This window comes from Bombina bombina, chromosome 6 (assembly GCF_027579735.1).
Source record: "Bombina bombina isolate aBomBom1 chromosome 6, aBomBom1.pri, whole genome shotgun sequence".
NCBI lineage: Eukaryota > Metazoa > Chordata > Amphibia > Anura > Bombinatoridae > Bombina > Bombina bombina.
In genome coordinates, this window is record NC_069504.1 from 748,066,426 (window position 1) to 748,086,646 (window position 20,221).

The following is a 20,221-nucleotide window of genomic DNA, read 5'->3' on the forward strand; positions in this document are numbered from 1 at the left end:
AAAACTAACACTAACCCCTTGAAGATCACCCTACCTTGAGAAGTCTTCACCCAACCGGGCCGAAGTCCTCCACGAAGCCGGCAGAAGTGGTCCTCCAGACGGGCAGAAGTCTTCATCCAGGCAGCATCTTCTATCTTCATCCATCCGCCACGGAGCGGCTCCATCTTCAAGACATCCAACGCGGAGCATCCTCTTCAAACGACGTCCAACTGAAGAATGAAGATTCCTTTAAATGACGTCATCCAAGATGGCGTCCTTTCAATTCCGATTGGCTGATAGAATTCTATCAGCCAATCGGAATTAAGGTAGAAAAAATCCTATTGGCTGATGCAATCAGCCAATAGGATTGAACTTCAATCCTATTGGCTGATCCAATCAGCCAATAGGATTGAGCTGGCATTCTATTGGCTGTTCCAATCAGCCAATAGAATGCCAGTTCAATCCTATTGGCTGATTGCATCAGCCAATAGGATTTTTCTACCTTAATTCCAATTGGCTGATTAGAACAGCCAATAGAATGCGAGCTCAATCAGCCAATAGGATTTTTCCTACCTTAATTCTGATTGGCTGATAGAAGTCTATCAGCCAATCGGAATTGAAGGGGCGCCATCTTGGATGACGTCATTCAAAGGAACCTTCATTCTTCAGTTGGATGTCGTTTGAAGAGGATGCTCCGTGTCGGATGTCTTGAAGATGGAGCCGCTCCACGCCGGATGGATAAAGATAGAAGATGCCGCCTGGATGAAGACTTCTGCCCGTCTGGAGGACCACTTCTGCCCGTCTGGAGGACCACTTCTGCCGGCTTCGTGGAGGACTTTGGCCCGGTTGGGTGAAGACTTCTCAAGGTAGGGTGATCTTCAAGGGGTTAGTGTTAGGTTTTTTAAGGGGGGATTGGGTGGGTTTTAGAGTAGGGTTGGTTGTGTGGGTGGTGGGTTTTAATGTTTGGGGGGGTTGTAATTTTTTTTTTTACAGGTAAAAGAGCTGATTACTTTGGGGCAATGCCCCGCAAAAGCCCTTTTAAGGGCTATTTGTAATTTAGTGTAGGGTAGGGCTTTTTATTTTGGGGGGCTTTTTTATTTTGTTAGGGGGATTAGATTAGGTGTAATTAGTTTAAAAATCTTGTAATTATTTTATTGTTTTCTGTAATTTAGTGTTTGTTTTTGTAATTTAGTGTTTGGTTTTTTTGTACTTTAGATTATTTTTTTAATTGTATTTAGTTTAGGGAATTCATTTAATTATAGTGTAGTGTTAGGTGTAATTGTAACTTAGGTTAGGTTTTATTTTACAGGTATATTTGTCTTTATTTTAACTAGGAAGTTATTAAATAGTTTATAACTATTTAATAACTATTCTACCTAGTTAAAATAAATACAAAGTTGCCTGTAAAATAAATATAAACCCTAAGATAGCTACAATGTAACTATTAGTTATATTGTAGCTAGCTTAGGGTTAATTTTACAGGTATTTAGTTTTAAATAGGATTTATTTAGTTAATGATAGGAATATTTATTTAGATATATTTAAATTATATTTGTTAGGGGGTGTTAGGGTTAGACTTAGGTTTAGTGGTTAATAAATTTAATATAGTGTCGGCGACGTTGGGGGCGGCAGATTAGGGGTTAATAATTATAATGTAGGTGGTGGCGGTGTAGGGGGCGGCAGATTAGGGGTTAGTAAGTATAATGTAGGTGGCGGTGGGCTCCGGGAGCGGCGGTTTAGGGGTTAATAAGTTTATTTAGTTGCGGCGGGGGCCGGGAGCGGCGGGATAGGGGATAATAAGTTTTATTTAGGTGGCGGCGGTGTCGGGGCGGCAGATTATGGGTTAATAAGTGTAATGTAGGTTGCAGCGGGGTAGGGGGTGGCAGATTAGGGGTGTTTAGACTCGGGGTACATGTTAGGGTGTTAGGTGTAGACATTACCATAGGAATCAATGGGATATCGAGTAGCAGCGAACATAAGTTCTCGCTGCTTTCCGACTCCCATTGATTCCTATGGCATCCGCCGCCTCCAGGGCAGCGGATTGAAAACCAGGTACGCTGGGCCGGAATAGTGGCGAGCGTACCTGGTGGATATTTGATAACTTCCAAAAGTAGTCAGATTGTGCCGAACTTGCATTCGGAACATCTGTAGTGACATAAGCATCGATCTGTGTCGGACTGAGTCCGGCGGATCGTATGTTACGTCACTAAATTCTACTTTTGCCGGTCTGTAGGGTTTGATAACTAAGGCGAATCAGGCTCGCCACAAAAACGCTGCGGAATTCCAGCGTATTTGCGGTTGACGGCTTGATAAATAGATGCCAATTTGTTAATTGCTGACATGATTACAAGCCCCACTAAGCTGCTGCAGTATTTAAAATGCTGGTGCACTGAGAATATATAGCTATGCTTCACATGCATAGAAAAATGTTCACACTAAAACAGTGATAACTTTTACTAAAAGGATTTTCCAAGTACATGTATATTGCAAACATGTTTATATTCAAAGATTTTAATTTTGAACGGAATGTCCCTTTAAACACACAGTTATATTCTTGCAACAGTACAATTATAAAAAGATCTAACAATCTATGGCATTTTTTTGCAGTTCTATACTCCTTTAAATGTGTTTGAAAGCTGATTAAATGGATATCTATTAGAGTCTGCTTTGATCAGTGCATTTATTTCCAAGCTTTGAGTTCTGTTTGGTAAGTATTATGTCCCAAAAGGTAAAAGATTAATACCACACTCAAATATTCCACCACACTCGCGCCAGACATACGAGCTGATAATAAGTCTGTCTTATTTTAGTGGGCACTGATCCAATATATGATATACAAGTGTTGCGCCAAAGCATATGAACTTGTAATAAGTGTGCTGAATTTAGACCTATTTGAGTGGGCATTGGTTTAATACATGGTATACAAGTGTTGCGCCAAACATATGAGCCTATAACAAACCTATGAAGTAATTTTAGCACTGCTTCAATACATAGTATACAAGGGTTATGCCAAATATATGAGCCTATAATAAACCTATGAAGCTATTTTAGCACACCCAACTTACGGGTTATAACAGAATGTTAAGAGCTTAAAACTAATGTATGTGAATCACAACACTGAACATTCCACGTATAAACACAGAAGCCATCCAAACAAGTGTGGGTAATATAAACATACACTACTGAATAGATAAAGTGGTGGCTTCCCCGTATGTGGAGTACCAAATTGATATTTAAAGATCAACACAGGAGGTTAATCCCCCAGCTCAAATAGTATTAATCTCTTTAACAGGGTACACTGTACTCTCATTACCCCACTACAATATATAGAGTATGCTACCCATAAGCAGATAGTATTGGACATAACCAGAATGTTAGAGCTGCACTGATATATGGTCAAGCTGCAATATGCAGGGACACCTGTGTATAATATAATATATAAATTGATACTTCATCAACATTACTATTAGTAAAGATTACAGAGTATCTTTCTTATTTTCTTTTTATTTATATATATACACAATAATTCAATAAGACTTCTTGTTACGAGTCTGTATCAGCTTAAATAAACTTGATACAACTACATTTAAGTAGTCAACCAGCACAATATATGACCTACTTTACTAGAATCTATCTAACGTGAACAGGTTAATGACTGATCTTCCAGCATCTGAGAGTGTTTTTAAATTAATTTCCAGTATTTTATATTTAATTTTGACACAATAAAAGTTATGTTTTAACGTTGAACACGCAAGCTCACTAGACTATCAGTAACTCTGATTTGCCTTAAGGAATAGAGTCTTTTGTACTACTTATAGATGTACCCTACATTAACCCTTATGAGTGCTATATATGTAGTCTGTTGAGTTAGAGTTTCTCTCTACCAAAGTTTCATATTCCACCACATTCACTGGGTAGAAGATTTTGTAGTTTTTTTTTCCATCTGGATATAAACCAGCACTCTAGCCCTTAGTAGTGACATTTTGAGCAATTTCCAATTTAAAAAAAACAGTCTACTATCTAGATATACCTGACTGATTCTTTTATTTTTCATGGGTCACTATGTAATGACCTGCTGTTTGTTGCTATACTAGAATACCTATAATTTATTTTTTTATTGTTCTATCTCATGATAGATATGATTAAATCTGTGTGGGCGACGTCCTTTGAAACAATTGGTATATTAGATCATGTTCCACTGATTCTTGCGAGCAGGAAACTATATTCTAGTATTTTTTATTTTTTTATTTTTTAGCTTTACTCTCCATGTCTAGAATTTCCCTGACCTAAGTATAGCATATCACTATGCAGATATACATTATTAATATGCATAAATTAATATAAAGAGATGCCAATGTAGATTCCCCAACAACCCTTCTTAAATGTTTAGAGCCTTACACAATCAAATTGTGTCACTCATTACCTAAGGAGGTAGTCAATGCCAATACCTTAGATACATTTAAAAATGGTTTAGATACATTTCTGGCTAGAAACAGAATTTAGGGAACATGATTGCTTGTGTTAAACTGGTCATCTTTGTTAATGAGATTAATTTAAGGAATATTAAACACTTTGAGTAGGCAACGTAAAATGATAAATTGTATATATAAAAAACTTTGCAATATACTTTCCTTATTTATTTTGTCTCCTTTTCCTGTAATTCCATTCTGAAATTGTGAGCATTTCAGTTCCTGTTAGAAGTGGAAGTGCTGAATACTGTTATATTCCACACAGTCATTGGCTGCACATTCTAGTGACCTATTTATAATTGTCCAATTGGCCACAGCAGAGAAAGTAAAGTTACAACATTATAGACATTAAAACTTTACACTTATTTTGTCAATATTTAAAAAAATAATGAAACTTTAATAAATACATCTACATGTTATTCTCAGACTAATCTTTTCTTTAAATGCATCATTCTATCTAGCATTTATTTAGTGTTTAATGTCCCTTTAAGCTCAACTGGAGCTTTTATTGTAAGTATATTAAGATTTGTATAGGTTGAATTTGATGACCTTTTGTCATTTTTAAACCTCATCTACTATGTTGCTATGTTACAAATAACTGTGTACTAATATCAGGCCAGTGAACTGCCCATGGGCCACATGTGGCCCTTTGCATTCATTTTTGCAGCCCTGGAAAAAAGCAAAACGAATGGCTAGATTACGAGTTGTGCGTTAGGCTGCTTTTTTACGCCCGCTGGTATTACGAGTCTTGAAGGTTTAAGGTGACTGCACACTTCTTTGGCCTTACCGCAAAACGACTTACGTAAACTTCGTAAAGTCTTTTTTTTTATGGGACTTCCATAGCGCTGATATTACGAGTCTGTCCTGGGAGGCCAAAAAGTGAGCGGTACACCCTACCCTGTCAAGAGTCCTAACGCATTTAAAAATCAGTAGTTATGAGTTTTATGGTACAACGCAGTAGCATAAAACTCATAACTAAGGTGCTAAAAAGTACACTAACACCCATAAACTACCTATTAACCCCTAAACCGAGGCCCTCCCGCATCGCAAATACTAAAATAACAATTTTAACCCCTAATCTGCGCTCCGGACACCGCCGCCACCTACATTATATGTATTAACCCTAATCTGCTGACCCCAACATCGCCGACACCTACCTACACTTATTAACCCCTAATCTGCTGTCCCTCAAAGTCGCCGCCACTATAATAAGCATATTAACCCCTAATCCGCCGCACTCCCGCCTCGCAAACATTATTCAAAATATTATGAACCCCTAATCTGCCGGCCCTAACAAACATTGCCGCCACCTACCTACATTTATTAACCCCTAATCTGCCGCCCCCAATGTCGCTGCCACTATATTAAAGTTATTAACCCCTAAACCTAAGTCTAACCCTAAACCTAACACCCCCTAACTTAAATATAATTTAAATAAATCTAAAGATATATTACTATCATTAACTAAATTATTCCTATTTAAAACTAAATACAGTACTTATCTGTAAAATAAACCCTAAGATAGCTACAAAATAACTAATAGTTACATTGTAGCTAGTTTAGGATTTATTTTTATTTTACAGGCAAGTTTGTATTTATTTTAACTAGGTAGAATAGTTATTAAATAGTTATTAACTATTTAATAACTACCTAGTTAAAATAAAGACACATTTACCTGCAAAATAAAGCCTAACCTAAGTTACACTATCACCTAACACTACACTATAATTAAATAAATTAACTAAATTAAATACAATTACCTACATTAAATTAAATTAGCTAAAGTACAAAAAACAAACAAACACTAAATTACAGAAAATAAACAAATTACAGAAATTTAAACTAATTACACCTAATCTAATAGCCCTATTAAAATAAAAAAGCCCCCCCAAAATAAAAAAAAAAGCCCTAACCTAAACTAAACTACCAATAGCCCTTAAAATGGCCTTTTGTGGGGCATTGCCCCAAATTAATCAGCTCTTTTACCTGTCAAAAAAATACAAACAACCCCCCCAACAGTAAAACCCACCACCCACACAAACAACCCCCCAAATAAAATACTATCTAAAAAAAACCTAAGCTCCCCATTGCCCTGAAAAGGGCATTTGGATGGGCATTGCCCTTAAAAGGGCAGTTAGCTTTTTTGCCGCCCAAACCCTAATCTAAAAAATAAAACCCACCCAATACACCCTTAAAAAAACCTAACACTAACCCCCTGAAGATTGACTTACCGGGAGACGTCTTCATCCAAGCTGGGTGGTCCTCCAGACGGGCAGAAAACTTAATCAAAGCCGGGCAGAAGTGGTCCTCCAGACCGGCAGAAGTCTTCATCCAGACGGCATCTTCTATCTTCATCCATCCGGCGCGGGTCCATCTTCAAGACATCCGACGCGGAGCATCCTCTTCATCGGACGACTAAAACAGAATGAAGGTACCTTTAAGTGACGTCATACAAGATGGCGTCCCTTAGATTCCGATTGGCTGATAGAATTCTATCAGCCAATCGGAATTAAGGTAGAAAAAAATCCTATTGGCTGATGCAATCATCTTGGATGACGTCACTTAAAGGTACCTTCATTCTGTTTTAGTCGTCGGATGAAGAGGATGCTCCGCGTCGGATGTCTTGAAGATGGACCCGCTCCGCGCTGGATGGATGAAGATAGAAGATGCCGTCTGGATGAAGACTTCTGCCCGTCTTTGATGAAGTTTTCTGCCCGTCTGGAGGACCACTTCGCCCAGCTTGGATGAAGACGTCTCCCGGTAAGTCGATCTTCAGGGGGTTAGTGTTAGTTTTTTTTAAGGGTGTATTGGGTTTATTTTTTAGATTAGGGTTTGGGCGGCAAAAAAGCTAACTGCCCTTTTAAGGGTAATGCCCATCTAAATGCCCTTTTCAGGGCAATGGGGAGCTTAGGTTTTTTTTTAGATAGTATTTTATTTGGGGGGTTGTTTGTGTGGGTGGTGGGTTTTACTGTTGGGGGGGTTGTTTGTATTTATTTGACAGGTAAAAGAGCTGATTAATTTCTGCCCGGCTTGGATGAAGACTTCTGCCCGTCTGGAGGACCACTTTGCCCGGCTTGGATGAAGACATCTCTGGTAAGTCGATCTTCAGGGGGTTAGTGTTAGGTTTTTTTAAAGGTGTATTGGGTGGGTTTTATTTTTTAGATTAGGGTTTGGGCGGCAAAAGAGCTAACTGCCCTTTTAAGGGCAATGCCCATCCAAATGCCCTTTTCAGGGCAATGGGGAGCTTAGGTTTTTTTAGCTAGTATTTTATTTGGTGGGTTGTTTGTGTGGGTGGTTGGTTTTACTGTTGGGGGGGTTGTTTGTATTTTTTTTGACAGGTAAAAGAGTTGATTACTTTGGGGCAATGCCCCACAAAAGGCCCTTTTAAGGGCTATTGGTAGTTTAGTTTAGGCTGGGGTTTTTTTTTTTTGGGGGGGGGCTTTTTTATTTTAATAGGGCTATTAGATTAGGTGTAATTAGTTTAAATTTCTGTAATTTGTTTATTATTTTCTGTAATTTAGTGGGTTTTTTTTTGTACTTTAGCTAATTTAATTTAATGTAGGTGTATTTAGAGTGTAGTGTTAGGGTAACTTAGGTTAGGTTTTATTTTACAGGTACTTTTGTATTTATTTTAGCTAGGTAGTTATTAAATAGTTAATAACTATCTAATAACTATTCTACCTAGTTAAAATAAATACAAACTTGCCTGTAAAATAAAAATAAATCCTAAACTAGCTACAATGTAACTATTAGTTATATTGTAGCTAGCTTAGGGTTTATTTTATAGGTAAGTATTTAGTTTTACATAGGATTAATGTAGTTGATAGGAATATTTATTTAAATTATATTTAAGTTAGGGGGTGTTAGGTTTAGGGTTAGACTTAGGTTTAGGGGTTAATAACTTTAATATAGTGGCAGCGACGTTGGGGGCAGCAGATTAGGGGTTAATAAATGTAGGTAGGTGGCGGCGATGTTAGGGCCGGCAGATTAGGGGTTAATAATATTTAACTAATGTTTTCGAGGCAGGAGTGCGGCGGTTTAGGGGTTAATATGTTTATTATAGTGGCGGTGATGTTGGGGGCGACAGATTAGGGATTAATAAGTGTAGGTAGGTGGCGGCAGATTAGGGGTTAATAAATATAATGTAGGTGTCAGCGATGTTGGGGGCAGCAGATTAGGGGTTCATAAGTATAATGTAGGTGGTGGCGGCTGTGTCCGGAGTGGCAGATTAGGGGTTAATAATATAATGTAGGTGTCAGCGATGTCGGGGGCGGCAGATTAGGGGTTAATAAGTGTAAGATTAGGGGTGTTAAGACTCGGGGTTCATGTTAGGGTGTTAGGTGTAGACATAAATTTTATTTCCAAAGATAAAAAAGAGTGTGTGTATGAAGCTGTTTCTTGAGAACAAAATTGCCAACCTCAATAGTTGCAAAATCTCACAAATATGCAACTGGTATTGAACAAGAAGTGGAAGTGTTAGAGGAGGCGCCTACGGCTATCTGTTATAAAATAGGTGAATAAAAATAGTGTCTCAAAAAAGTAACATACAAATTGTCACAGAAAATATCTAAAAGTAATATCACAAAAAACACTAATTGACAAAGTTGATAAAAGATTAAAGTATTTATTTAAAGTAGATGTTAATGTTTTAAAAGACAATTCATCGTGATCAGAAATGTGAATCGTAGCTTTCTATATAAAGTGTAGAACAGGTACAGCGGTGGGAGCTAATCACTGGTTATGGGCGGATAACTGGTTGGATTTGTACATATAAATATATCAATCACATCACAGGGATCTTAGCTTAAAGGGACAGTCTAGGCCAAAATAAACTTTCATGATTCAGATAGAGCATGTAATTTTAAACAATTTTCCAATTTACTTTTATCACCAATTTTGCTTTGTTCTCTTGGTATTCTTAGTTGAAAGCTTAACCTAGGAGGTTCATATGCTAATTTCTTAGACCTTGAAGCCCACCTCTTTCATATTGCATTTTAACAGTTTTTCACCACTAGAGGGTGTTAGTTCACGTATTTCATATAGATAACACTGTGCTCTTGCACAAGAAGTTATCTGGGAGCAGGCACTGATTGGCTAGACTGCAAGTCTGTCAAAAGAACTGAAAAAAGGGGCAGTTTGCAGAGGCTTAGATACAAGATAACCACAGAGGTTAAAAGTATATTATTATAAATGTGTTAGTTATGCAAAACTGGGAAATGGGTAATAAAGGGATTATCTATCTTTTAAAACAATAAAAATTCTGGTGTAGACTGTCCCTTTAATATGTATATGATAGTTCTCAAATGGAATACAATAGTGATACATCGGTGTAAAAGAATGATGCAGGTAACAATATTCTAATATATACGTTTGTCTACAATCAACATTATCCCGTTCAAAATACAATATAGGAATAAAAAAAAGTATCATTTGACACAAATAAGGCTCTTGAAAAAAAGTAGGTTTAAAAGAGCTGCAGCTAAAAAATAGAAAAATAATAAAAAATGTTACAATGAAAAAATGTTTGCGTATTTCTTAAAATCCCACATAGGTTATAATCCTCGTATTCTTAGGTTGCATATAATGTTTTGTTAAAATACAATTTGCATGTTGATTTATAGTTGTTAATCCAATAATGACACTGTTCACTGAGTTAGACAACAGTTTCAGAGCTTTAAAATATTGCAATATTGCAACTGAAGAGTAAGTGTTAGAAAGCTTTTATATGGATATCCCTTTAAATTGTGCAACTAAGTAGCTAGTGTACTTTATTGACTTTTTTCAAAGATGTTGTTCACTTGGTAGGATAAAGCAATTGCGGCTTTATTTAAGGCTAGAAAATACCTTTTGAATAATCCTTCTGGTCAGACGGTTCTTTCCCCTTGCATATTTGTAAGATGTATGTATATTAAGATGGTTCAAATTTTCTCACCCTGCTTGACCGGGCTCGCTCAGGTAGTAGTGGCGTCCTTGGACTCTTAACGGATGTAGCAGGATTTCTCAGCAACCAATCCTTAAGCTTGTCTCCTTGTTTGCTGTGAATTCAAATCTCACCTCTCATAGGAAATCGATATTAAGCGGTTCTCCTATCGCCCAATACAAGTGTTTCTGCTACTCACAGTGGGGCGGTCTTGGGAGCGCTGGTGCTCATGTTAACTGGCCAGTTAATTTACGAGTTATGAGCTGGAGCTAGTGGTCTTCTACGCGTTTCGGCTCTGTGATACTTGACAAAGGCTTGCAGTCACAGAGCAAAAGGAGTTTTTACGCTGCTTTTTTGCAGGTGTTGGACTTTTTTTCAGTCGGCTTTCCCCGTTGATTCCTATGGGGAAATCGTGCATGAGCACGTTACACCAGTTCACCGCTGACGTAAGCAGCGCTGGTATTGGAGTGCGGTAATGAGCAAAATTTTGCTCAACGCTCACTTCTTGTCTTTTAAAGACGGGTTTCTGAAAACTCGTAATACCAGCGCTGCATGTAAGTGAGCGGTGAGGGAAAACTGCTTGTTAGCACCGCATAGCCTCTAACGCAAAACTCGTAATTTATATGTAAGAATCTGTACCAGAGTTTTTGTAGCTCCATAAAAAATCTGAATTAAAAATGTATACTTTGTAGACATCTGGTAGATGAAACAATATGGTGGCCCCATTCAAAAAAGCCCTTTGAAGGGGAGGACATCAGATAAAGGGTTACTCTGCAACCTTACTATAATCTTGCCCTTTTAGCAAATATTATTTATGTATTTATTAGTCATAAATTTATATTAGACTCTTAAGACTTCTAAAATATTGATCTGCAGCACCCATGTGTTAGGAAGTTGGCCATCGCTGTACTAAATAATGGCTAGGTCTATGGTTTGTAATAAAGGGGCCACTAAAATACTTGTATGGCCATTTAAAAAAAATCTAACCTCAGTTGCAAGTTGTAATTTACATATACTGAAATACATTACATAAGACTTGATACAAATTGATACTACAGTCATATAAATTCCTAAAAATATTTATCGGAACTATCTATATACATCTATCTATCTACATCTACATATATCTGTCTATCTATCTATCTATACATATTCAAGGAATATAATCATGGAAACAGACGAAAACCAAATGATTGCTTAACAAAATCGATTCATTCATTTGTTTATGCCATAAAAATCCAGAGTGTACACATAGGGGCATATTTATCAAGCTCCGTACGGAGCTTGATGTCCTGCGTTTCCGGCAAGCCTTCAGGCTCGTCGGAAACAGAAGTTATGAAGCAGCGGTCTTAAGACTGCTGCTCCATAATCTGTCCGCCTGCTCTGAGGCCGCGGACATAAATTGCCAGAAATCAACCCGATCGAATACGATCGGGTTGATTGACACCCCCTGCTAGCAGCCGATTGTCCCCGAATCTGCTGTCGGCATTTATCGATGTGTAGCGGACATGATCCGCAATATCGGATCATGTCCGCTCGCACAATCATAAATATGCCCCATAATGTGGCTGAGAACTTTAGAAATACCCATAATGGGTCAGTAGAGGGGCTACAAATTAGAATAGTGGGATGGATCAAACCGGATGTATTAGATCACAACCATTTATTAAAACTAAGGCAGAGAGAGACTATGGGGATAAAAAAGAAGAAGAGAGTTTAACCCCAGGGTCTTAACATAGATTTGGACATACAAGCTTTCCTTTGCCAATATAGAGACAATGGACTAATGTATGTGAACTATTCAGGCTGTATGTATAATAAATTGTTTTTAGCTATTAAAATGTTTTAGCTATTGAGTTGTTTTAGCTAATGAAATGTTTTAATATGCCTTTCCTGCAGGAAATATTCTGGTACATTAACAGTTTGTATATATAAGGGATAGATGGATAATTAATCTGAAGGAGGTAAACCAAGGAAACAACAATAATTATGTTTAATTATGTATTTATATATTTAGTTGCCACTCAAAATGTTTTTTTTTATAAAAGTATATAAGTGGGTGTTTTATACAGAGTATTGTTTTTTATATATTGTAGCCTACTGGAAAAAACAATGTGGGCTAGATTATGACTGGAGTGAAAATGTTTGCGCCTGAGCGATGAGGTTTATTGCTGGTGTTTGTGCTCGTAGGGCATACCGCTGATATTACCAGTTGAAAGTAAATGCGATCGCTTGAGAGCAATCGCAATTTAAGCTAGAATGATTACGACTTAGAGCTCTGGTTAATTGTTTTTGCCAAACTAAAAAGTTGCACAAATCACATCAAAAATACATTAGAAATTACAGTTACACTCATAACACCACCATCTGATAAAAATTATTCACACAAAAGTTATAAAGGCTCATACACATATTTAACCCCTTAAAGACTTTCTATGTGGATTGTGCAATTAATAGCGTGGTCTTGCCGCCATTTCTGGTGACAAGAAGGGAGGAGGGAAAGTATAATAGTGCCTTAAAGGGGCAGTAAACCTACAAACTAATGTTATATAATTCTGCAAATAGTGCAGAATTATATAACATTAGCATAGTGGCAGATTTATACATTAAAGGATTGCAGAGAAATTTTATTTAAAAGTTTATCTTTCCAGAACACCGCTCCTTGCTCTACTGAGCGGGTCTGGTTTTTCCCCAGCGCATCGCGGCAACACTGTCTAGTCACAATGTGCCCAGCCCAGTCGCGCCATTAAACTAAATGTAGCTCGCTCCCGCTCTGGTCTAGTAGCAGGAGTGAGCTACATTCAGTTTAATGGCGCAACCGGGCACGCTGTGACTAGACAGTGTTGCCGTGATGCGCTGAGGAAAAACAAGACCCGCTCAGTAGAGCAAGGAGCCGTGTTCTAGAAAAATTAACTTTTAAATAATAATCTGCAATTTTGTAATGTATAAATCTGCTACTAAGCTAATGTTATATAATTCTGCACTATGTGCAGAATTATATAACATTAGTTTGTAAGTTTACTGCCCCTTTAATGACGGCGACGTATATTGTACGTCGTGGTCCTTAAGGAGTTAAAATGTATATATATGCGTACATATGTATTTATATGTGTATATATGTATTTACAGACATATATACACATAAACACATAACTATTTATGTACACATATATAGAAGTATATTGTAGCCCTTTGCAGTTAAGTAGATGAAAACATGAAAAATCATATTTATGCAATATTCATATTTAATAAAGTGTTATACTGTGTATTTACTGTAACTATTTCACATTCCAATTTTCTGCACATAGAACATATTCTGCTATGCATTTATAAATACAGGGAGTGCAGAATTATTAGGCAAGTTGTATTTTTGAGGATTAATTTTATTATTGAACAACAACCATGTTCTCAATGAACCCAAAAAACTAATTAATATCAAAGCTGAATAGTTTTGGAAGTAGTTTTTAGTTTGTTTTTAGTTATAGCTATTTTAGGGGGATATCTGTGTGTGCAGGTAACTATTACTGTGCATAATTATTAGGCAACTTAACAAAAAACAAATATATACCCATTTCAATTATTTATTTTTACCAGTGAAACCAATATAACATCTCAACATTCACAAATATACATTTCTGACATTCAAAAACAAAACAAAAACAAATCAGTGACCAACATAGCCACCTTTCTTTGCAAGGACACTCAAAAGCCTGCCATCCATGGATTCTGTCAGTGTTTTGATCTGTTCACCATCAACATTGCGTGCAGCAGCAACCACAGCCTCCCAGACACTGTTCAGAGAAGTGTACTGTTTTCCCTCCTTGTAAATCTCACATTTGATGATGGACCACAGGTTCTCAATGGGGTTCAGATCAGGTGAACAAGGAGGCCATGTCATTAGATTTTCTTCTTTTATACCCTTTCTTGCCAGCCACGCTGTGGAGTACTTGGACGCGTGTGATGGAGCATTGTCCTGCATGAAAATCATGTTTTTCTTGAAGGATGCAGACTTCTTCCTGTACCACTGCTTGAAGAAGGTGTCTTCCAGAAACTGGCAGTAGGACTGGGAGTTGAGCTTGACTCCATCCTCAACCCGAAAAGGCCCCACAAGCTCATCTTTGATGATACCAGCCCAAACCAGTACTCCACCTCCACCTTGCTGGCGTCTGAGTCGGACTGGAGCTCTCTGCCCTTTACCAATCCAGCCACGGGCCCATCCATCTGGCCCATCAAGACTCACTCTCATTTCATCAGTCCATAAAACCTTAGAAAAATCAGTCTTGAGATATTTCTTGGCCCAGTCTTGACGTTTCAGCTTGTGTGTCTTGTTCAGTGGTGGTTGTCTTTCAGCCTTTCTTACCTTGGCCATGTCTCTGAGTATTGCACACCTTGTGCTTTTGGGCACTCCAGTGATGTTGCATCTCTGAAATATGGCCAAACTGGTGGCAAGTGGCATCTTGGCAGCTGCACGCTTGACTTTTCTCAGTTCATGGGCAGTTATTTTGCGCCTTGGTTTTTCCACACGCTTCTTGCGACCCTGTTGACTATTTTGAATGAAACGCTTGATTGTTCGATGATCACGCTTCAGAAGCTTTGCAATTTTAAGAGTGCTGCATCCCTCTGCAAGATATCTCACTATTTTTGACTTTTCTGAGCCTGTCAAGTCCTTCTTTTGACCCATTTTGCCAAAGGAAAGGAAGTTGCCTAATAATTATGCACACCTGATATAGGGTGTTGATGTCATTAGACCACACCCCTTCTCATTACAGAGATGCACATCACCTAATATGCTTAATTGGTAGTAGGCTTTCGAGCCTATACAGCTTGGAGTAAGACAACATGCATAAAGAGGATGATGTGGTCAAAATACTCATTTGCCTAATAATTCTGCACTCCCTGTAGATATTCCTATATATATATCTGTATATATTTATACATATATATATATATATATATATATATATATATATATAGTGGTAAGGCATGGAATGCACTCGCTGGTCTTTTTCAAACGTGTAATTTAATGTGTAATTTATTGTAATTTATTGTAACTAAAAGAAACAAACAAAACAAATAAATGAATAAAAACCAAATGAATGAGGAGAGATAAAGCAAGTAAAGCTTTACTTGCTTTATCTCTCCTCATTCATTTGGTCTTTATTCATTTATTTGTTTTGTTTGTTTCTTTTAGTTTTACTCTCTACTTCTGTCCCTTTTAGCTTTTTGTCTATGAGCTGTCTGTGCAGCTTCACATGGGGCCGGCTCTGAGTTGTCACTACGGCTTGTCTTGCACTGATAGTGCACGCCGGAATGAGTGGATCAGCTGTGATTTGTTTACCCAGCAGACAGGAGGCGGTCACGTTACACGCACACTCGATGCGACGTGCTCCCTCAGTGGCTTGACCGTGTGGGGGATCGGAGCTGATGCACCGGTTGATGTGCTCCGACATAGGTTTTTAATCCGCCCCTATCTAGACTGGTATGTACCATAGCTATTCATGCTGGCTAAGTTTGTTTTGTATGAGGCGCAGTGGACCCTGCAATTTATGTCGTATATTTTGGAATTTCATGCTGTGTGATTTTCAGTTGACGCTACTGATGCATGTTTGTACATAGTAATGTTTTAATGATGTCATAGGATGTTTGATTATTTTGTTCACATAAATGTACTTGTGGGCACTTCCTTATATTAAGTTCGATGCACCTGTAACAATATTTGTTTTAACGCTTCCAGTATTGTTTTAACACTTCCAGCATTGTTATACCTACAATGATCTGATGATTTCAGTATATTAACTGGTTACACGATTCATGCAAAGTCACATGACACTGAGCTGTTTACTATGGTTGCTATGGCCACCTTTTGGTGTTTTTTTGTCTTAATTGGGGGTGGGGTTTATGTTTCATTGGATACTTGTGTGCTATAAAAGTTTGCTGATCACTGTGCTTCACTGTCTGAGGAAGGGGATACGTTCCCCGAAACGTTACAATAAATTACACGTTTGAAAAAGACCAGCGAGTGCATTTCAATGGCTTACCACTATTGATTCTTTGTCTGCACCCTGGCTGCTGATTTTTGAAGTGAGAGTGCTCTTCATTTGCTAATATATATATATATATATATATATATATAAATATAGATTGTACAAAAAACCCCATCATATATATATAGAAATATGTATTTATGAATAAATAGAACATTTTGCTATGTGCAGAACATTGGAATGTGAAATATTCATATTTTTATGTCAGGTTAATGCACATGAGATTATGCGATCAGGTTTGCCTGAGAGTAAGGTGTCCCCTTTTTTTCTCCATTGACTTCTATTGGGGATAATGTGAACATGCACGCAATATTGTTAGTTTTTGTGCTCGTCGGGTTAGAGTGCGAAAACAGTTTACTTTCAACTCATAATACGAGCACAACGCGACAAGCACAAAAAGCTAACTTCTAGCGCAATTAACACTCGAGCCGAAGCGTTAGAGCTCTACTTGTAATCTGTACCTGTGTGTTTTATGAACAACTATGTTTACTAATTGAAATAGGGATGAGAGGAAATATTTTTTTTAAATCTTTTTTTTTTATAGTTTTTTGTTATATGAAACTTTCGAATATATTTTTGTGGGGATTTTCACATTTTGTGCGGCTGCTCTGTGACTATTAGAGAACTAACTGGATGACAACATGATGGGAACACTATATAAAGCACTGAGCCAACAACACAGGTATATGCTCTTGATAAAGTCCTGAATACGAAACGCGTAGGAAGAGTTTTTTGTCCCAGACGGACTTTCGTAGAAATCCATTGGATGCTGAATAGGGTGACATTGGACACCAGAAGATCAGTAATTAATTGATGACCGTGGAATACGGAGACCAGCAGTGGGGCTTCAAAACGGACCGGCACAGTGGGACTCTTTTACCATTAACTGGTGATATGCTGTTTTACATTTTAAACACTGTACGTGCAATTTTATGTGCTTGACTGCATTATTAAAATAAAAAATGTTAACGTTTGAATCGGAGGATGCTCTGTTTTTTCTTTTCTTACAGCTTCTAATCAATGTAGTTTAGGCCACCATTACACAGGCTGCAACTTCCCATAGATGGCTTCCAATTGGAATCGACAGTCCATAAAGAAGATACCCCAAAAAAAGACTTTTATTTGGAGCATTTTATACTATGGGGCCGATTTATCAACTGTTGAGCGGTACTCGTCGATATCTGCTGCTGAAGAGTCACCGGAAGTGACGTAATTGGAGATTTAGACGAGTTAGCTATTTCAAACGAACACCTGCACACATTTTTCTCTTGTGATTGGCTAACTAGATGTGTTCTTCTAGATACCAGTAGTGCAATGCGGTTCCTTCTGCAAAGCATAACAAGATAATGAAGCAAATTTGATAATAGAAGTACATGGGAAAGTGGTTTAAAATTGTTTGTTCTATCCAAATCATGAAATAATTTTTTTTTGGGTTTCCTGTCCCTTTAATTAGACAATATACCAGCTAGATTAGACAACCAAATCACCAAATGTTGGATAATAAAATATGTAATGTATTAAATAAAGAATGGAGAGATTGTTAGTAAACTTATCCCACTATTTTTAGTAAATCCATCAGTACTCATCATAATCATGCAGCACATTTTTTCTAATCATTTTAGAAAACAAAACCTGTTCATTAACTCCCTCCTACTGCTCCCATGTAACTTGTCCTGTTACACAGAATAAATGTATCTGTAAAACCCTCTACTCACTTTGTAGGGATTCATATAAAAAAAGTATTCTAATACAACGGTACCCACACACATACAAACAGTACACGTGCTAAAAATAAAATGCAGCATTTAAACAACCTGTTGAGATGTGAATATGCAGGTTGGAAGGAAATCTGGAATCAGCGGGAGCTATGGATATATAATTATCATGTTATTTCCATACTTATCATGTTACTGAACCCCCTGGGCTGTAGGACTGTGTGTATTGACATTTAGAATACATATCTGTGGTGTTTGCAAAAACTGCAGAACATCTATAGAGAAAATGATCTGACATCTGACCTGAGAAATAACAGATTTACATAACACAGCACTATAAAGCATTAGTGTGAGATTTATGTACATACAAAGGTACATTTTGTTATAGTCCAGCTGGTGCTGAGACAACTTCAACTCTTCCATTCACCAGTGGGACTGTAAAAAAAAATCCTTTACTGATGAAACCCTTATTATACAGCTTGGTAACATTCTTTCTGCTTCTGACCAAGAAAAAGTGTCATCCAGCCAAATGAACATATTTAATGACACCTTAAAGGCATACCATTATGCCAACTCAACTTGGATTTAAATAGCATTAAAACTGTCTCTTCCACTAAATTTCTAAACTAATTAATTTTTGATACACACAACCATGTCACTGATTGGCTCCATATGCTAATTTGTCTCTCATATAATAATGTGTGTCAAAAAAGAAATTCGCACACAGGTTTACTCATAATCACATTAAACTGCATCAAAATAAAGCTACTATAAGGCAACAGGAATTATTTAGCATGGAGATAAAGGGTTGGTACAGTTTTTAATGATCTTGAAAACAATCTCAGCTTGCATTTTTGTTAATGATATTACTTGTGAAACTGGATAATCAAAACAAAAACCCCTATGGAGATTATCTAAGAAAAACCATAACCGACTAAAGGTTATTCTCCAATTTATTTGTGGCCCAAAAATCAAATTTTCTTACTTAGTTTAATTTTGCCTTCATTAAAACCTGTATTCCTAATGATTGCAAAATGCTTCCATTCTATTGGTTAAATGTGTTGATTTGTACATGGGTGTCCAGGGCAGTGGGGGGGGGGGGGGGGGAGTTAATTGGAATTTTGCTCTTTATATCCAAAAAAAAAAAGAATTGTGTCTCTTTTTTATGCCAATAAAGCCACCATTTTAAAATAATGTGCATATTATGGGGCTTATTTATCATATGTCTGTTGGACCTGATCCGACAGTGCGGATCAGGTCTGACAGACATTGCTGAATGCGGAGAGCAATACGCTCTCCGTATTCAGCATTGCACCAGCAGCTCTTGTGAGCTGCTGGTGCAACGCCGCCCCCTGCAGGGGGCTGTCAATCAACCCGATCGTACTCGATCGGGTTGATTTCCGGTGATTCCTGTCCGCCTCATCAGAGCAGGCGGACAGGGTTATGGAGCAGCGGTCTTTAGACCGCTGCTCCATAACTTGTGTTTCTGGCGAGTCTGAAGACTCGCCAGAAACACGGGCCCACAAGCTCCTTACGGAGCTTGAAAAATGGGCCCATATGTGTTCAACAACCAACCCTCTCCTGCTGCGCAAGATATTATATTATTTTTTGGGGGAATTATTTTCATGCCCCACCCAGAGAAATTTCTGAAGAAATCCATGAATATAATCAATATTTTCCTGGCATCTAGGACACCTACAAGGAAAAAAATGATAAATAGTCAATAGGAGAGGAAGACAAAAATAAAAAGATAAATTCAGTAGCGGGCTTAATCAACAGAAGGCCCAGATGCAAACATTTTTTGGGCTCCCCTCAAGGTAACTCAATAGTAAGCAATAGTAATAATATACATGTTGCTCTGCATAATGATTTTGAAGATAGATAGACAGACAGATAGATAGACAGACAATTGGATAGATAGATAAATAGATAGATAGGCAGACAGACAGACACAATCAGATAGATAAATAGATAGATAGACAGACAGATAGATAGTAGGCCTGTGCATTTGACAGCTTTGTTAGTCCTGATATTAGTGTGTTGCACTTTCACAAGGATAAATCTCGCTCCAAAAAAAGCCCAAAGCTGCGAGCT